The sequence below is a fragment of the Strigops habroptila genome, chromosome 4, assembly GCF_004027225.2.
Source record: "Strigops habroptila isolate Jane chromosome 4, bStrHab1.2.pri, whole genome shotgun sequence".
NCBI classification, from domain to species: domain Eukaryota; kingdom Metazoa; phylum Chordata; class Aves; order Psittaciformes; family Psittacidae; genus Strigops; species Strigops habroptila.
This window is the reverse complement of record NC_046358.1, coordinates 19320610-19340015: the sequence shown is the minus strand read 5'-3', so window position 1 is coordinate 19340015 and position 19406 is coordinate 19320610. Positions and strand designations below refer to the sequence as shown.

General features: G+C 39.8%; 1 protein-coding gene across 3 annotated transcripts in view; it reads right to left on the bottom strand.

Annotated features, from left to right (window-relative positions):
- BRF1 (BRF1 RNA polymerase III transcription initiation factor subunit) overlaps window positions 1-19406 on the bottom strand; it is a 177521-nt gene that overhangs the window by 137408 nt on the left and 20707 nt on the right. The window contains exons 1-2 of one of the 3 annotated variants that reach the window (XM_030485000.1): window positions 8857-8861; window positions 8705-8706 (exon numbers count right to left, since the gene is read on the bottom strand). The exons of the other annotated variants lie outside the window; for them this stretch is intronic. The gene's annotated coding sequence lies outside the window, so the exon portion shown is untranslated. Of the gene's footprint in view, window positions 1-8704; window positions 8707-8856; window positions 8862-19406 lie in introns of those variants that run through there. 3 annotated transcript variants of the gene reach the window in all.

The following is a 19406-nucleotide window of genomic DNA, read 5'->3' as shown; positions in this document are numbered from 1 at the left end:
AGCTGGTCCAGCTATCTGCGAGGATGCAACAAACCTTCTGATCTCAGCCAAAACAGTGGGAATAACCAAAATTACAATGCAATTTATTAGCAATCTGCTCAACTCTGTATTCACCAGATTACATCGCAGTGTTACAAACTCAAACTAATTGAACTGCTCCACTGGATAGAAAAGAAAAGGGCTGCCACACCTTTAAACCCTGCAGCGCTCTGCGTTATAAAACAAAACTCAAGACAACAGCTTCCTGACTTTCTTACATATTTTATCCAATAAAATGTTTTGGGTTTTTTTAAAAAGTTGGAGTGGAACACTGCTTTAAAACCTTGACACTACTATCTCAGTACTATAGAGGAATATCATCATATGGAACAGTCAAGAAATAAGTATGCATTTTTTTCTAAACTGCTAGGCAAGAATGTAAGATATAAGACAAAATATACAGGGGTAAAAACAAGTTTCTTAGTAGGTACATCTTTTATTAGTAACTTGCAATAAGAGATGCCTCTTTTGGGCCCTACAGGTTTTTGACAGATCCTAGGATTCTTTTTTTAAACCGAAGGCAATAGAGCCTTTAAGGTCAAAGCTTACACTTCATGTTGCCCTGGAAATTTAGTGATGGCATTAAAGCGGTGTGTAGGTATCTTAGGGAAAAGGACAAGGAACAGTATCTTTTTAAAAAGGCAGCACAAATGCACGAACAAGGTTACAAAAATCCTCCCTCTTCCCTCACCAGCAAAACAGTAAAATAATTCTCCTTTAAAGAGCAAAATAAGAGAAGTCTAGAAACTACAGAAATTCTGTGACATAGAGGACACATACCAGGCAGTTCCCATTTATTTCCCAAAGGCTCATCATACTATCAGGATGCAAGGGGAGGCGGGGAGGGGGTGGGAGGGGGAAAGAGAGGTAAAAAAAAAAAAAAAAAAAAAAAAAAGAAAAGAAAAGGTTGCACTTTAAGCAAGACAAAATCAAGTTCCCAGGCTACCAAGTAGTAAAGTTTATCATGCTCCTGAATCTGCACCTAAAAACAAAAGGCCCTTTTCACATTTTAGTTCCAAGCCTACTTAAAAAAAGTGGTTTTACTCATTTACTCCCAGCATGCTGAAAGAAACACCATCATCTTCTCAACCGATGCCAACCTCAGTGCTTTGAACTGGCACATTAGACCTAAACTGACAAGTTCAGATAGGACCACTGAATGCTACTGCAGAAAATGTCTATTCTTTTGATGAAGGAAACAGCAGTTATTACAAAACAAAATGTGTTTTGTAGGGTAGAAATCACCATCACAAAAATAGCTTTGCAAGGAATCTCGGAAATATTAAATGCTTACACAAGAGGCAGTTGATAGCAAAACTGCAGCTTAAGTTATAATAGGAGCAAAATAGAGAAAGGGGGAAAATCAGACCCATTCTTTACAAGCAATTTTCTTTCCTTTATGATCTCGTTACTACAGAAACATCTTGTTCTCTTCCTCTGTTCAAGAGGAATCATACCTTTTTTTGGATCCCTTAAAAGTCAGTAATGTCAAGCAGCTACAGCTACATATTACTCTTCTCTGGCTTCTGCTTGCTCATCTGCATCCCTCCCTCAGATTGACAGAGACTGTAACACTGCTATTTCAAAGTAGTACTTTTCCATATGAAGCATTAAATTTCCAAGGAAATAACAGGCAGTATACAGCCAGAGCTTAAATGAATTGTTATTATGATACTAAACCACAGCATCAAATTCCAGGCATATAGATTCCCCGCTTTTCCTGCAATTTGCTTGAGGGGCCCTGGAAACTAGCACTACCTGGATCTGGCAGTGGAGTCATGTTAACAGCTCTAATCCTTTCTGCAAAAAGGATTGTTATGGTAACAAACACTAGCTTCTATTAAAAGAAGCATTTTGGATGGGTTTTGCTTGGGTATTCATTTCCAGAATTTGAATTACTTTACCGACTGAATTTTATGTGCAGATTTTATTCTGCATTTGGGTTTTCACTCCTTTTCCTTCTTTGAAAAGGTTCCCCAAAAGAGCTCCTGAAAAAGGGGAAAAAGAGCAGTTTTTATGTGTGGGTATCCCCCTGCATGCTTTGTCATATCTTTCAATTTCAGCACGTCCAACTCAAAGCCTGAATGAATTTCCTGCTCTTTGCTCCATGCCAGGCTTCTATGCTATTTGTATTACAAATAAGTAAAACAAACAAACAAAGCCACAACAGTGAAAGTTCAAGAATATCAGTAGGGTACTCTTAGGAAGGCTGGTCCCAGAAGCCTAATCAAGGGTAGAGTCCCATGATCAAAGACAAGAAAACATTTAAAGCCCAAACAATGGGGGAGGCAGGGAGGAAACGGAGGCGATGGCTGCAGTGATCACACTGAGCATTTCCAGCAACACACACAATACCATGAGTGAGAAGCAGCTTTATCTCTGTGAGCCTGTAATGAAAAAGGCCAATGAACAGTAAAAGTAGCAGCACAGTAGGACATCACAGCAGCGCTGACCCAGCACAACGACGATTTCAGTTTTATTAAGGATAGCTAAGAGTTATTCCCAGTAACACCTAACTGCCTATGAGCTAAGTGAAGAACATGCTGGCCTCACTCCCATGCTCTGCCTAACTTCAGCCTAGCCCCAAATCCCCACTTTTCCACCACCTTATTGTGGTTGCGCCTCATGTCCCCAGACCCACACTTATGCACAGGAGAACGCCCCAGCGTTAGTCGCAGGGCTGAGCAACCTGGAGTCTGTGCATGCTCGGCCACCCTCTGACTGGTGCATCCCCACGCCTGTGTTACCTGGACTGGCCAATGGTATGCCCTGTTCCCATTATCTCAGCAGAGTAAAACAGTTCCTGGCCCTTTCCCTGTGTTATTCCACAGCTGTGCCAGCACAACTGTTTGCAGGGATGCACAGAAAACCAAAGCAATATACTGAACCTTGTTAAAAATAACCTCATAAAATAAAAAAAAGACTTAATCCAGGCCTGTTTACTGAAAGATTGATGCCTCCACTTATTCTTCTTAGGGCCAGAACCAGCCTGTCTCAGTGAAGAGACCTGTATTCAACTTCTCTGCCTGCTGACAACAACCCAAACCATCCATTTTGCCTCCCCTGAGAGCACCCCAACTACCAGGTGCAACTCCCCATCTCTCCAGCTATAGCCCTTCTGTTGCATGTCAAATGTTCATTCAGTCAGCTAAAGAGAACTAGCACGCATCTTTAGGAGTAATAGCTTAAAAATTCAGAGAGTGGCCACTACTCCAACCACTTCTTAAATATTTGACACTAAGCTATTTTCACCTAGAAAATCTGCTGCTAACATCTCTTTCCAGCACTCAACTGTCCGTCTTTAAGTATTAATTCCCTCAAAATTGGCCCTTGTATTTCATTAATGCCAAAGCAGGCCTGCAGAGCAACCATGTAACTTCCCCCACTGTCCTCCTCAAGCACTTTTTCCCATTCCACGATTATACAATACCACTCCCACATGGACAGCCTCTCTGCATGTACAGCAACTGGCCATTTGAATTAGTTTGCCTTACCCACGCTGAAAAACTTGGCATCATAAGCAGTTCCTCTGACTTTTTGTGCATTCAGTTCCTGGAATTCTGCTTCCCTCACAGGTGGCACTTCTGCTGCTGCCATTTCATTCCCATTATCCATCTAACTGCTACCCCAACTTCAACAACATTAGACTAGAAGCATGATGCAGGACTGCACCTAACCTGCTGCTAATCTTATCTTGCCCCACCATCCTTATGACAGTGGCTTGCTTGTTTCTGACCCCTGCTTAATTTTTTTATATTTTTAGCCCAGCTAAAGAAATTCTTGCTCCTTAAAGACCTTACTGAACTTCACTTCTGATGTCAAGCTGGAAAATCATAGCCAAAGCTGACATTAAAAAAACAAAAACAACCCACACCAAAACACCAGTCTATTGATTCACCAGCATCTGAAGGTACTGGATCACAAGTGGTTTAAGTTAAAGCCCATGCTGTCGCTGTAAACATAATTCCCACCTCCGGCACAACATTTATGTGGCCACATGTTGAAACAGATGAGGGAACTTGCTTTGCTGAAAATCAGCCCAAACAACAAAAAGTTAAGTTTTCGTTTGAACCAGTCCCCTCATATAACTCAATAAGCATCCTTCCAAGCCCTAACGGCAGCAGAATGTGACTGGGGTGAGGAGAAATGCTGTCAGCAGCTGCTTACACGTGGATTGACTTAAAGCAAATGTGAGAGTGCAGCCTAAATGGGTCAAAGAGAAAAGTACACACTATCCCCACGCTTCCCTGGTACTGTTCTCAGCCCTCGCCATTCCTCGCATGTAAGTAAGCTTACACCAAAGTCTGACTTATCACGAATAAAGTTTAAACAAATGCTAACATGTTCATTAGTTGTTTGTATATTAGAATGCTTCAGGTCATTTAAGATTAATTTTGGAAGCAAGCAAACATGGACTTCATTATATCCAAAAGTTTTGTCAACTGAATTTTATACTCACATAAAATTTGCAGCTGTTTCAAAGTTGAAACAGCTGGAAGGCTGCACTAGTAGCAAGAACTGTGAGCACATATATGATTAACGTAGCATAACCCTTACCTATCTGACACTAAGGGAATTAGAAAGAAAAATTTAAGATACAAGAACTTTTAGGTAGCGGTAGCTTTTGAGCATGCAAGATTTCCTTCTGAAAGCACCGTCAGTTAGGCTTTGCTTTAATCTTCCTCTGATTTGTTTGGACAATGATTATTTTTTTTTAAATTACATTTTAAGTGACAGTTATTCTTAGAGGTTTTCTATATCTATATACATGTAAAGCTTCTTCCTCACACTTATCAATTACCAATTGTTACTCTTGTCACACAGCATTACTGCTGATCCAAGCACTACCTTCAACCATCCAAAATCATTTCTACATCACTGCAATATAAAAAAATAACTGCTCATCACATAATCTGACAGTTCTGAAAAAAAATCACTTTTTTTAGTTTTAAAACCCCATAATTCTAACATTATGAGAGAGATCAGAATTTGTTTCATATCTACAAAGCAAAAAGCATTTAACTAATAAGCAACTGTCATCTACACAGTTGCTACAGCATCTACACAGCTAGAAAAATCCGAGAATATAGCAAAATATAAGAAAAAATAAATTGTTGCCTGTTGGTAAAAGTTATCAAAATCTTTAAAATAATACAAAAACAAAGACTAAGCACAAAAGGATCCATTGCTGCAATGGAAAACTTTACAGATGTGAACAGCATATAAATCAGTGCAGTGTTATCTGCTCACTGACAGCAAGTTCTAGTGCCTTCCCTGCAGATCTGGGCTTTTTCCAGGCAAAGAGTGAAAACTAACAGGAGCCATTTTTCAGAGGCTTGCAGACACTACGGAAGCAGACAGGAGCCCTGGGAACCGAGGTGCTTTGCACGGGCAAGAAAGACTCAGGAGCTGAAGGTATCCCATCGCCAGAACTGCCACTGGGGCAAAGGGGACAGGGACAAGAACAGGAGTAACTGAGTTACCACAGCTGAACAATTACCACTTCTCAGCTGCACCGCTGCAACTGTTAGCTAAAGTCACACACACACAGACTGTTTTAATATCAATATTAATATTATTAATAATAATAGTAAGAATAAATCTCATGTTTAATCCTCCTTCCCTGCTATAAAAGCCAGTCCAGCCTTTCTCTCTTCCTGCCAAAAGGCTCCTGTGTATCTCAATGAACCTTCCCTCCTTTCCTTGTCCACCTTTATACTCTAATACCTACCTTTTAGAACATGTCTGAGAATTTACTTGTCCTCACACACACGCAGAACAATTTTCTTCCTCTAGAGTTCAGCCCTGCTCCTCTACACGCCAGTTGTTCTGTCAAAATATAACTGTTAATATAAGTTATTTCCACTCTCCATCATCCGACTGTGTAGGCAGGAAAGACCTTACTGACAGAGACTAACACCTGCTCTGTTCTCAACCTGTTCTTGACTTAAGGTTGCTGCTGCTTCCTCAGGATTAAAAAATAAAAAAGCCTGAGAGCCCCAAGCTGCTTTATGGCTCTGTTTTTGTTGTTGTGTGGTTTGGTTTTGGGGTTTTTTTGTGGGCCCTTTTTTTTTTTGTGAGGTTTTGTTTTTGCTGGTTGGTTTGTTTGGGGTTGTTTTGGGGGTGGTGGGTGCGGTAGTTCTTTCCTTCTCCCCCAATTCTGTGTGCAAATCTAACAAAGGGCTCTCTCTGACCATCCAGACCTTCCCCGACTGGCAGTCAAAGAAGATGTATGACACAGTCATTCCAGAAGTAAAAATTTCATGAATATCAACTAATTGGCAAATTTCTTAAATCTCAAAAAATGGAAATATAGTGGGACGGCATCAAGGGAAAAAGAATGCAGAAAGACGTAGTTGAGGGGGGGTGAAGAAGAAGCAGTTATTATAGATATCAAAGGGATAAGAGATAAAACATGATCTAAAAATGGAAGCCGAACGAGAGAAGTGAAATCAAGCTGGGAAAGGCACAGAGCCTTTACAAAAGCAAGAAAGATTGTATTAGGTTAATACTTATTTAAAGTATTTTTATATGAAGCTGACAAGAACAGTCAAATACTTCTTCCTTTATACAGTTAAGGGATAAGAAACCTGGCAGTTAGGTAAGAAAGCATCAATCTTTATCCAGGCTGCAGCTAAAGAACGAAATTTTGCCCTTAGTTTGTCCCTGACGGCCAAGTCCATCACCTACAAATAACAAGTAGGGAACATGAATCTGAGGGGGGCTGCTCTCCTTTACCACTACAAAAGGCCTATTTAGATCAGAGCTACAACTGCCCCTGACAATTTTCTCTATGCACTGCCCATAGATGATGGAAGAAGTTACAGACAGCACTTCAGCCTCACCTTTGCATTCTCTTCCTTTTTAAACTAAACGTAAGTGAAGGTTGCCACAAATCTCAGCTAAACAACATAGTGAATCAGTGATGCTATTTATCAAGCCAGTCTCTTGTGCTGTCTACTTTGGCTTGGAGTTGAAAGGAGATTTATGTTTAAAGAGAGACTGCACATATTTCAGGAACAGCCTTATATTTCTTTAAACAATAACATTTATGTAAGTCAGATGTACGGACTGCTCCAGTACAGAATTAACATTACAATGCCATTTATGCATTTCTACAGAGTCAATGTGGCTCTCAGATAGTATTCAAATATGCCAAATATTTTCTATCTGTTTGTGATCCATTTATACGAAGCTACCCTTTACGTATGAGACTTATCAGCCACTGTTCTGGGAGGAGGGAATTCCCACTAGACTTCGTTCTCCTCCTCAGGAACCATGATCACCCTGGAATTAAGGATGGAAGCACTGTGGGGAGATAGGTGGTGGGTGTTTAAAGACCCTGAGATTTAATTTATAGCCCTCACCAAATTACAAAACATGATTTGTTACAAGAGCAGAAGATCACTAGATTTCTGGAAGATAATAGAAGTTTGAGCCATAAATAGATGTGTGTGAATTCATGCCTAAGTACTAATAACATGAAATTAAAGGAAAATGTAAGCACCATGTTATTGGGAACTTACAACAAAAGTCACTAGAGCTCATAATAGTTTCCCAGGGGAACTGGTGGAAACTCCCACTGCTTGGAACATATGAATCCAGGAAAGGCAAAACACAAGAAAAATGCATGACATGGAGTGATCCCATGTAAGTAAAATGGGGTAAGATGATTTACTAGTTTAAAGTAAGTTCTTGTGCTTTTGCAAAACTGTAAGCTTGAGAGGCCATTTTGCACGACAGAATCATTCTGTATTCCAAACGCACAGAAGAGGGGAAAAAATCCCCCACCTTTTCCTCCCTAAATAGCCATCCCTGCTGACTCAGTACAACAGCCTTCAGCCTGCTCACATTTTGGCAGCAGAACAATACAGACCCAATGTCAATCAGACAAACCAACCTGACCTGTACAGCCAAGATCCACCTACTCAAGTTCCTGCCTCTCACTAGAGTCACCACTTTTTCTCATTTTCCCAAATTATACATTGTATTAACATCGCACACCACAAAAAACCCTCAACACTTTTTCATGTAACAAAGTCTGAGAAATTTTTGTTATAATCAAATCTTTAGATACCAACTTCCTTTGCTCTTTTAGATCATCCACTTGCCTCCTGTATGCCAGTACTTGGTTAAAGAAAATTTTGGGTAAGCACAATTACATTTTTCTGTTCTTTATGTGCTAAACCTAAAAGATCAATTACAACAGGGTTTTTTCTGTGCAGTTTGACTCCAAGATAGGATGTGAGATCATCCATTAAACATACATATCCAAGACTAGATGCATTATTAATTCATTTTCCCCTAGGTAATATGGCATGGTGAAAAATAGCTACCAGAGAAGATACTGACTAAAGACTTAAACAGAAATCAGTGGATTTATGTGATGATTGCTATGCAGTGACCTAACAGATCTCATTAAAGAAGACACGGATTCTTCTCCCTTGATGCTGTCACTGCTCCTACAGAACAGACGCTGATGTTCAACACAAGGAAAAGTATTGACTGCAACATACCCAGGAACAGTTCTTACACCAGTTTGAGAATGAGCTATCTGAATTTAATATTGCTCAAGTCTGACCACAGACAGGTCTCAACTATCCAGTATTTTTCTCAGTAGTGCCAGTGTTTGGAAAATCTGTTTTTAAATAAGTTGGCTATAAACCACTACCTGCCTCCGTTTCAATTAGGCAGGTGATATAAACATCAAAATGAGTTTTTACTCTTGTTCTTTTTGTCTCTGGACCTGCAATCAAGGAAGCTGTCCTAAGGAAACACTTAACATCAGCATGATCTCAAACCTAACTAACATATCACTTCAGTAGAGTCGATAGAATTTATTCTATTTACTGACCTCTTTTAAGATCCCACAAGAATAAACAAACGCTTCAATCAACTGCCTGCCTCAGACCTGTTTATGCTACAAGCAGCTCCTCACTGAAGGCCTCTGAAGTTCTACTGCAACATTAATCAACTTCAAGGACCACACTTTTTCTCTGCAAAACAATTGTAATCTGGCCTTCCCTCCCTCCCTCCTTCCTACGTTTTGTACTTTACTCTAGAGTGTTAGGTAAAGCAGACAGGCAGGCGAAATCTACAGTTTTCTGCAAGATAACCTTACGTGCACATATCCATGGCCCTGACAGCTACAACAGCAACAGGACACATTGAAATTATCACGTCTGTATGGTCAAACATCATTCTACTACATTAACAAGAACCATAGGTGCCACTTCGTTTAATCCAGTTTTAATTACCATAAGCATTTAACTCCTATTGAAAGCCATGCTCCTATAGATGAGAAGCTGAACTCAGCACAACCAAACATTTCTGAGGGCCCCAAATCAAGTGTGGTTTTAGCTTCTGGTAACTGTGCCTCTAATCATTTTGAAATCATAGCACTCACTTCAACAACGTTTTCTTCCAAGTGGCTGTTGTTATGTTGTCTCCCTCTTATGCTTTCTACAGGCTAAATCAGGAACGGATATCTGACATAATGATCCTTCTTCTTAATTTAATAGTGAGTGAGTGTGTCTGGAGGAGACTAAAAACCACACACAATTCTCCATATTGAACCATGGAAACAGGTGGCAGTCCTTTACTTCTGCTGCAAGACGCAGAGCAGACAAAGTTCTTCAAATGTACTCTTTGAAGAACTTCATTTGTTTCCATGTCATCATTTACACTCCTTTATGTTCATCTTTATCTAAGGTTTCTTAGGATTATATTTGGTATTTAACATTCAGTGTCACTGTAATACCACAACTTGACTTTCCTGGCATGACAAATCAATGATTCTCAGGAATCCAAAGAAACCTCAAAGCTTTTTTTCTCCATGTCAAAGACCTTGATCAACACCAAGTTTCCTTTTCTTCTTAAAGCTGGTATCAAACACTGCAATCACCTCAGAATGAAATTTGTTGTACATGTCAGATCAAAAAGTAAAGAACAGAGTTAAAGGGAAACAAAACTACCCACACTTACAGTAGGAAAATTATCTAGCTAATGGAAAAAAAAGAGCATGTGAGTGCCAATGTAATCCTTCAGAAAGGACATTCTTTCTATTCCCAGTTCTCCAGGATCTGAAATAGGGTTCAAACTACCTTTGAGGAGACCATCTGCCATCAAAGCATGGTAGACTCACGATGGACCGAGAATGGAGAGACAAATACATTTATGATCCACAGAATGTTTAACACCTTTATTTTGACCAAAGCTGCAGATACCCATTTGCTCTCAAGAAAGAAGCGGGCAGCAAGCAAGAGTTAACTTTTAGTATAGGGCCAGCTGGAATAACACAGACCACTCAGACAACAAACGTCACCTCACAAGCACCCTGGATTTGTTCCAAAAATCACTTGAAAAGTGGTATTCTTTCTTGACATGCTCAAGGACCGATTCAGCTTGCACCAGAAGCAGTATTTTTTTTTTTCCCCCCCTTCCAGTGCATGTTAGGAACCATAGTTTCTAAAGCTACTTTGAGATGATTTTGAATGATCTCAAAATAAACGTTTTCCCATAGCATCACTAAGCAAGCTTGTAAATTATTTTCCTTGTGTTTAAGCTTAAACCCACAAATGTCAGCTTTGCAGCTAAAAAACGTTAGATTATTTCCCCATCTCCCACTTTCCAAAAGAAAGAAATCTTTACATATAGAAATATATTTTTACTAGGTAGAAAGGGTATGTGTGTTTGCAAAGCTATTCACCCACATTAGTACTACTATGAAATCACTTACAAGATTCCAGCTGACATTCAATAATTTTATTTCTAGCTATTTCCCTGAGCTCACAGAGTTTTCACGGCCAGGGAAGTAAGCAAACATAACACCTGCTTGGATTTGGCAAGCTACATGCGGCTCAATAATAAGCCAACCCCCTTAAAGTCTCCCTCATTTACAGATGCTGATTTGCTGACAATAAGAAGATAGCTGTGCTCACCTTCAGAAATGAGGATGAATTTGGATTAGCAAATACTGAAGATTAATCTCACATCTAAAATGGAGGCTGGTAGTTTATCATTCACTCCTCTCTAACTAAGAACTATTACTGATTTGGGGATTTTTCATATAAAGTATGCTTTCCTCTATTCATGCCACAGTAAACCTAGAATAAGAAGCAGGAGAGAAGACACAAAAAACTCAGACTGAAGACTAGGTACAACTGGAGCAGCTGCAACTGTACTTATTCTTGTTTTCTAAGAGCATTTTCATAATCTTTTAGTGATTAGAAGAAATCTACTTCTTCATAACAAATCAGGTAAAATATCAGAGGATGGAATTACCAAAAGAGTTGGAACGGGAAATCCAACATTTCCCACCCACCCCACTACTACCCCTTGCACCAGCTCCCAGTGCTCTTCAGGTTTTGGGCTAAGACACAAACCCAGGAAAAGAAGAAAAAGCAGACTGTTTTCTACAGGCATCAGCCAGAGCAAGGAGGAGAAGTGACACAAGTACTGGCAAGTAGTACAGCAGCAAGCCTTAAAAGCAGTTCATCAGTAACATGCAACTCCTCTATTTGTCTAAGATGCTACAAAGAGTTTGGAAGCAAAAGTTTACCACTGTCCACATAGTCTCTCAAAGCACACAGTATACATATTCCATGAGCAAAGACATCAATCACCTAATCCTACTTAGAGAGTGTCTTTTTTCATGTGAAAGAATTTCTATCCATCTAAGTTTCCATGTATACACACAGGTCCGAAGGAACCAGAAATGTCTTTCTGCATCAAGTGGCTCTGCAATACCCTGAAAATAAGTACCAGGATGACTATTAAGGATGATCACGCATGCTCTAGCACCCATGCCACCCCATTCGAGGGTGGCTGGAGACTGCAATGTTTGTATCTCCCTTTTAGGCAAGATAATGTAATGCTTTCTCAAAAGGAAGAACATTAAAAATGGCTTATACATCAAATTTGCAAGGACAGGAAACAAGAACCTTCAGGTTCAGTATGTTCTATACTGCTAGAAAAAAAACCAACACAACACCCTCAGACCAAACCTAACAACCAGTGTCTGGAGAGCAATCCATTCTTACAAATCCATCCTAAATAGACTACAAAGCAAACTGCAAACTACTGACCATTATACAGCTCCATCTGTAGCAATAGTAAGTTTATGATTCCTACCATAAAAATTCATGGAATGCTTTCCCTGAATACTGATTTATAAAAAAATAGCATATCTAAGGTACAATGCAAGTGCTATTCATATAAATTCTCTCTAATGAATGACAGTAATACAGGAGCACATGTGCATCTAATTCTTGTGCATGAATCCAGCTCTGAGTATAACCCCCAGAAACTGGAACTATGATCCTAAACCGCTTTCTTAATATTATGCATTTCCTAATACACTACTCAGAAATACTACTTATCAACTATGTCGTCTTAGAGCACAAAAAGGAAGAATATACAGCTTTCTTCTAAAAATCCCATTCCTAATTGATTTTATTAAATGATCATTTATATGCTCATTAGCATAATATAACTTCTTAGGGAGTCACACATTTGAATATAATTAGCCACTTGTTTTGTTGCATTCAGTGCTAATGACCTTTCTTTGAAGAAAGGTCCATGCTTGCTTTTTCTATTGTTGAAACTTAAGAGAAGCCTCTGTGGGTTGAAAATGCAGGAATCCTCTGAACTGACTTTAAACCCCTAACCAATCAATTACCTTTTCACTTAATTTACACTGTGTTTGTTTGGGACAGCTTTGTTGTAACAGCATGAAGGCTTTAAAACTAGGTGATTAAAGCCAGACTTCTAGGTACATATTTGGGATCACAAACAATAATGCCAAGCAAACAAAGCTCCCGCTGACATCCAGAGTAGGTCTAAACAGCATAGCTCAAAAAAAGGCTTAAGCATGCTGAAAGCAACTCCTTGCCACGTTGCTGGCAGTCCTCACCCACACTGCAGCCTGGGTTTGAGGAGACTACGCTGTACTTCTGTCTATACTTTGTGTCATTTACTTCTAATTTCTATTAGAAAACAAAGTAGGGAACAATTCAATTAATTTTTCAAGTATTACATTTTCAATGTAGGAAGTAACAATAATGCCTTCAGGAGAGGTATGCATTTCATAAGTCTTCCCTCCTACAGCTATTAATTAAACTTCCTTTATTTCTATCTACATGGTTGACGTACTTAGGTTTAGTCTAAGCAGAATGGTACTTAGTTGTCTTCATTGTCCAATATGATTCAATTATTTTGAGTACAAAGTGGGGACTAGGGGGAGAAAAATCTTCATCTAAAAGAATAATTTGCAACTTTAAACTCATGATTTCCCATTCCACAATTTATCCATAAATAACCAGTTCTGCAAAGCTTTATGAAAAAAGTAGCTTTCTTTACAACTCCAATTACTGTACAAGTGTTGAGGAAAAAGATTACTTTATATATATGATCTGAAGTTCACTCAAAATAGGAGGAAGAGCATTACATTTACTGAAGGCATTAAAAGGAAGCCGTGTATTAGGAGCCCAGATTGTTTTTGCAGAAAGCTCCCTTCCAGAGCAGGCGGGAGTTCTTGCCCTTCAAAACTCACAAGGTTAAATTAAATGTCATTCATGAAGTAGGTTATGTCCAGCTTATGACAAGACATCGCTCTTCAACCTTCCACCTTTGACAGAACATACAGTACCTGCATGTTATTCTACTTCATTACTTAATGCAAGCCTTTGTAAACTCATCACTCAAGAAAGAATCACACAGGCTATGGCCTAGACATGGTCCCACACACCCACTATCCAACCTCCTAAATTATCCCACATACCATTTTTACAGAGGTGGTCATGAACTATGTGTGGCAAATTCCACTCTGAGAAGCTAGCAGAAGAGCAAACCCAAAATCTTCAGAAAAATCCCTACTTTAAAGACATGATTAAAGAAAAAAATTCTCTTTCTCACTGCTCCTCCCATGAAATTACAGTTGAGTAACTACGACAATGGCAGAATTTAAACTTATTTTCAAAAAGCGTTTTAAGCAGTGTGTAACAGCACCACCTGGTGATCGTAGCTTTACAGTATTGTTAAGACACCCACCAAATTAAGGCACAGTAATGAGCATAGAACAGATTTTAATTCTGGTTGTGTATAATTTGGCATTTTTTCTCCCGTTAAAAATACATGTGATTCTTACTAATAAATAGCAACACTTCGTGATTCTGTTAAAAAACAAATCAAACTCCTCAGAGCTAGCATCAGCCAACGTCCATCAGTAAGTGGTAAAAGCTCGACATAGCAACAGCCAGTTTAGTAAAATTCAGTTACTGGTTCAAATGTTTTAACATCCTAGGTTAATGAACTGTTTGTTTAAAGATCTGGTATAGAGCTCATACAGACAGAAAGGCCACCTCAGAAACAGTCAAGTCTAGGTAATTAAAATCACTTGAGAACTCAAGCTGGACATCATGTATGCTGTATATTCTGAATAGATTTATATATAAACAGAATTAGCATTTTAGTCCTAATGCATCAAGAATTTTACTGCTGTTCCAGCAAAGAATCACAGAACATCTAATACACATTGCTGGAAAAATCCTTAGGGATCCTGAAATGAAAAAGTACTCCCTAAAGACATCGCGAGCGACATGAATTCTATTAGACTTGAGCATTTCTTTTTCATCACTCCTTTTTAAGTTGCGACTAAATTAGCACAGCCTGCGCACCCCAGGCTGTGTGCTGGGAGGAGGAAGGGGGAGAAAACGGAAGATATAACGGCCTGAGGCACTTCAAGCAGAGAGCATCCATCTGCTAGCAGCAGTCAATGAACAGAACATTTCTAAAAAGCTTCCCACTCATATTAAGCCAAGCCAAAAGAACAGAAAACACCTTCCTTCTCTCTGACTGTGCAGGACTGAACATAACAGGACAGTGGGCTATAAATATATGTTTAAAAAAATTAAAAAGTGAGAGAGAAGCTCACAGCGCAGTCCTGTGTTCAGCCTCTCCTGCGGCAAAGCCGGTTTAAGAGGCTCCTGCTCATCTTTACGTCATCCATTCCCTCCTCCGCTCTGTGGTGGCATGTGGAGGAGTGAAATGATCAAAGGCAAATAGGAAAATTTTAAAAAGGGTTGGTTCTTTTAATTTTTTTTATATTGCTTGTGAAACTCAGATCTTTTCACTGTCCCAGTAAACAGACACATTGCCCAAGCCAAGGCAAAGCCATATTTGAATGAAGGGAATGGGAAAGGGCAGATGAGAGACGGGCATCGCCACGATGAAACTGGCTTTGCTGTTAGAGATAGTTATCATGAACTGCACCCCGGAGCTGCAGCTCTACAAGATGAAGGCCTCTGATGGCAATACCACTGGAAGGAGCTCCCAACCTTTTACACAACACCTCATTCCCCCCTGCACACCGCAGGACATCAGCTCTCTGGGAAGACACAACTACCTACTGCACTCGCAGCAAGTCCCAGTACAGCAACCATCCAGGTTAAAAATAACTTGTATGTGTGCACAGAGTTGTTCTAGTTCAGGCTGGGACTAGGGTTTAAGTTTTTTGTTGGTTTCCTTCTTTGAGCAGGGAGTTTACATAGGTTAGTCTGCTTATAAATTTGCTGGTGTTCCTGAACTGGACAAAGGACCCTCCCACTGAACACACATTTCATACTTGGTACAGAATCCTGTAGTTTCTATTAATTTGTATTTAATACCTACATTTACACTTGGGTCTTACACCACTATACTGTATTTGCCTGAGAAAGGCTGGTGTAGCAATGGCATTGAGCAGAAGCCAAAGTCTTTGCCTGACTAACTTTTGAATAGCACATGCAACAGCAGTGCTCGTCCATCTGAGAGGACACATCACACAACTGGGAAGGCAATAAGGACAATCAAACCTACACATGCACTTCACTTCTGCACAAGGAATGAGTAGTAATGTGTTGGAGAAGCATCACCACTTGTGCTGCTCTGATATTGCTCCGTCAGCCACCACTAGATGCCTATGACTGATACTGTCCCAGATGTGCCCAAGCAGATGATGTTACAGCCCTACAACAGGAATACAACATGCTTGCACATCCTTCTGCAGACACGCTTGAGCTGATGCCACCTGTATCCCACACCAACACATACATGTTGGCTCCTCCAAGACCATCAGCCACAACGAGATGAAAGCAGCTTGGGATCACAGCTAACTCATACCCAGCTGCAAAGTGCAGGTGAAGTGAGTACAAGTGTGTCTGCAAGAACACAAGCAAATAAATCAGTCTTCCTTATAAAAACAGTGCAGACAGGCACTGAATTTTTTCTGTCATTTGTCAGTCCTACAGAGGGTCCAGAAGTTTAATGCTGTGGCCATTATTTAAGCAAAGCTGTCTTCCAAAAAATCTGCAATAGCTCCACCAGTAAGTCACATTTGCAGACCCTCAGGCTTAGGGAATGCTTCCCTGCACTGTACATCATCGGCTCTCCAATTTATTTCATAGAGCAAAACAAGAAGGCACTTTCAACACATGAAAAAGGAACTAGGCACTATCAGAGAACAGAGTATTAAAAAGCAACAACATTCTCCCTCTCAGGTTTTGAACCACAGTACCTATGAAATGACACAAACACTTCAAAACTCATATTGGGATGTTTAAAAATTAGTCTTATGCCATAGAAGTGGCATGATCAAAAAAGACAGCAGCAGCTACGTGGAACTTAAACCAAAGCTGGTTTACCTGGAGTATATTTTAAGCTTGTCTAACAACGTTCCAAAGCTAAAATGGTTTAATTCAGCAGCTTGTTAGAAGAGGCAGATTACCAGCACAGATTTTTTAGACATTACTAGAAGGGGGGGAAGGAGGAGAAATGCAGTTACCTATTTTCTGCCACACTGTACAAGAAGGAAGATAGACCTATTAATATCCAACTTCATCTCCTTGTGAATGGTACTATAAAAAGTGAATGTTTTAAAAAACATTAGCCCACTAGGTAAACTGTCTGTAAGTAAAGGATTGCTCTCAAGAGAAATGACAAGTTCCAATTACTTACACAAGGCAATAGGGAGATAAATCTCCATCAGTGAATTCCGCAAACGTGATTTTATATATTTTTATATATGTGTCGTACTCTGTCACACAGAAATTGTCAAAGTTAACAGGGAGAAATTTTAAGATATTAGAAGCCAAAACTTCAATATCCAAGCAAGAAATTTCACAAGCATGCAGAATTTTAGAAGGCATTTCTTCTTGTTTGTCAAAATGAAGCAGAGTTTTGTGCTTCCCTGGCACAACAGTTTTCTTGCCTACATTCAACTAATAAACTAAGAGACAGAGCAAAGGCATCATGAAAGACACTTTTAACTCCAGAGTCACAAACAAGCCAATTCAAAGCAGCTGAACACACAAATATTTCCTGTTATTAGTTAAGAGAACAGAAGTTATCTTAGCTCATTTGATTAAGACTTTTTTTTTTTTTTTTTCAACTTCAAGGACAATCTTCAAAATTAAAAGTAACAACGAAGATCATCCCGAGTCCACATACAGATTGAACCAACAGCTCCAAGAAAATTTAGGAGTATCTTTTCTAGCTTTTCCCTTTTCTGGCTAAGCAAATGCAGGAACAGAATAACAGAGACCAGCAATGCTTGACTGAAGTATTCCAACCAGGAGGGATGCTATGCTACAAGACAAGAGGAAGGTAAGCTGTGAGTGGCCTCAACTGGAGGAAGCTTGAACTTGTTAACATGCAAAAGGACAGAGCAGTAAGATGCAATTCAGTAGTTCAGTTCTGGCCATATTAAGTCTGTGTCAACAAGGACATAAACAAGAAAGCCTACGATGTGTCACTTCAGAGACAAGCATCTGAGCTTAGTCAATCTAGACTTCCTTTCAGTGAGTGAAGAGAAACACAGACTTAGGAGAATGAGTCATTTCACTTCTTTTCAGATTAAATGAATCACACCCTAAATCTGTCTGCCTCCATGCAGAGACCCTGAAAGGAGTTCAGGATGATGAGCCACCCAAACTCAAGCCATGTCATGGGACTAGATGGAAGACGTATGTTGATGAAGAAAAAGATACACTTGAAACAACAACAACCAACCTCCAACAAAACACACCCACAGGTAAAAACCAGGTAAGATTATTCCAAATATAAAGTGGAAAATGCCCTTTATCCTCCTTCAAGGAGAGATAAAGTTAACAGATGAAATGGGAAGATCAAGGAAATGAATGAGACAGAAATTGTTAATGATAACAAAGGACTCAAAGGAGAAGGCAGTAGACAAATCAAAGAGGATAATACTGACGCAGTGGTCTTAGCTAGAAGAGGAAGTCTTTCAAAGCCTCAGTGAGTAAAGAAATTTAGGAGGATACAAGACAAAACCAGAAAAGGAGAACTTTAAGCAATGATTAAAAGACAAGAGAAAACCCAATGGGTTTTCCACTCCAGTGAAGGTGGAGACAAGGATTAGCTTCTATCCCAACAGAAATGAAAGCAAAAAGGACGAGACACTAGAAGGCAGAGAGACTAGAAGTTTCATTATTGAAATTGAAGCCAGAGATAGAAGTTGATCCAGAAGGAAGAGTCAAAGAAAAGACTGCACCCAGCAAAGGAAGCAATGTGGAATAATTCAAAGTCTATGCACAGCTGCAAAACTACAAATTCACAGTGGGGTGACAGATATGATGGAACAGCTCACATGACTGGAGTCATGAGATGGATGGTTTACAGATCCACATGAAGGACAGTCAGGGAAGGTGACAGAGGACTCATTTTACACACAGTCTGAATGTGTGAAGCTCTGCTGAAAAACAAGTGACAGGCCAATAAAGAGTTAATGGGTCTAGATGAGAGGTGAAGCCAAAGGAAACACTGTCAAGAGCATCTGCCACAGACCACCTGATCTTGAAGATAAAGCATTCTTTAAACAAATGGAAGATGTCCTGGTACTCATGGTGAGCTGTAAGCACACTGGCATCTGCTAGAAGGGAATCACGGTGGGGGACAAGCAATACAGTGGACTTCTAGAGCATACTGAGAAGAGGTTCAAGTAGGAGCAGCACTGTGATACATCCACCATTCTCTAGAAACTAAGATGTGGTGGAGAACTTACAGTTTGATGGCAGGCTTAGTTACAGAAACCCCTGAGATAATAAAGTTTAAGAACTTTAGGAGTGCAAGGAAAATGGATAGAATAATTACAACTCTGGATTTCAGACGGCAGGCTTCAGTTTGCTCAGAGAAGTGGTAAACAGGACCCCTTGAGGTACTGCCGTGAAGGCCAAAGAGGCCAGGAGGACTGATCAGTCTTCAAGTACAGTGTCCCCAAAGCAAAAGAGCACTCCATACTGTGTAGGGTGGGCAGGAAGTTGAGCAGGCAGGAAGTGTGGCAGCTTGGCTTTATAGCAGCTCATGAATCTCCT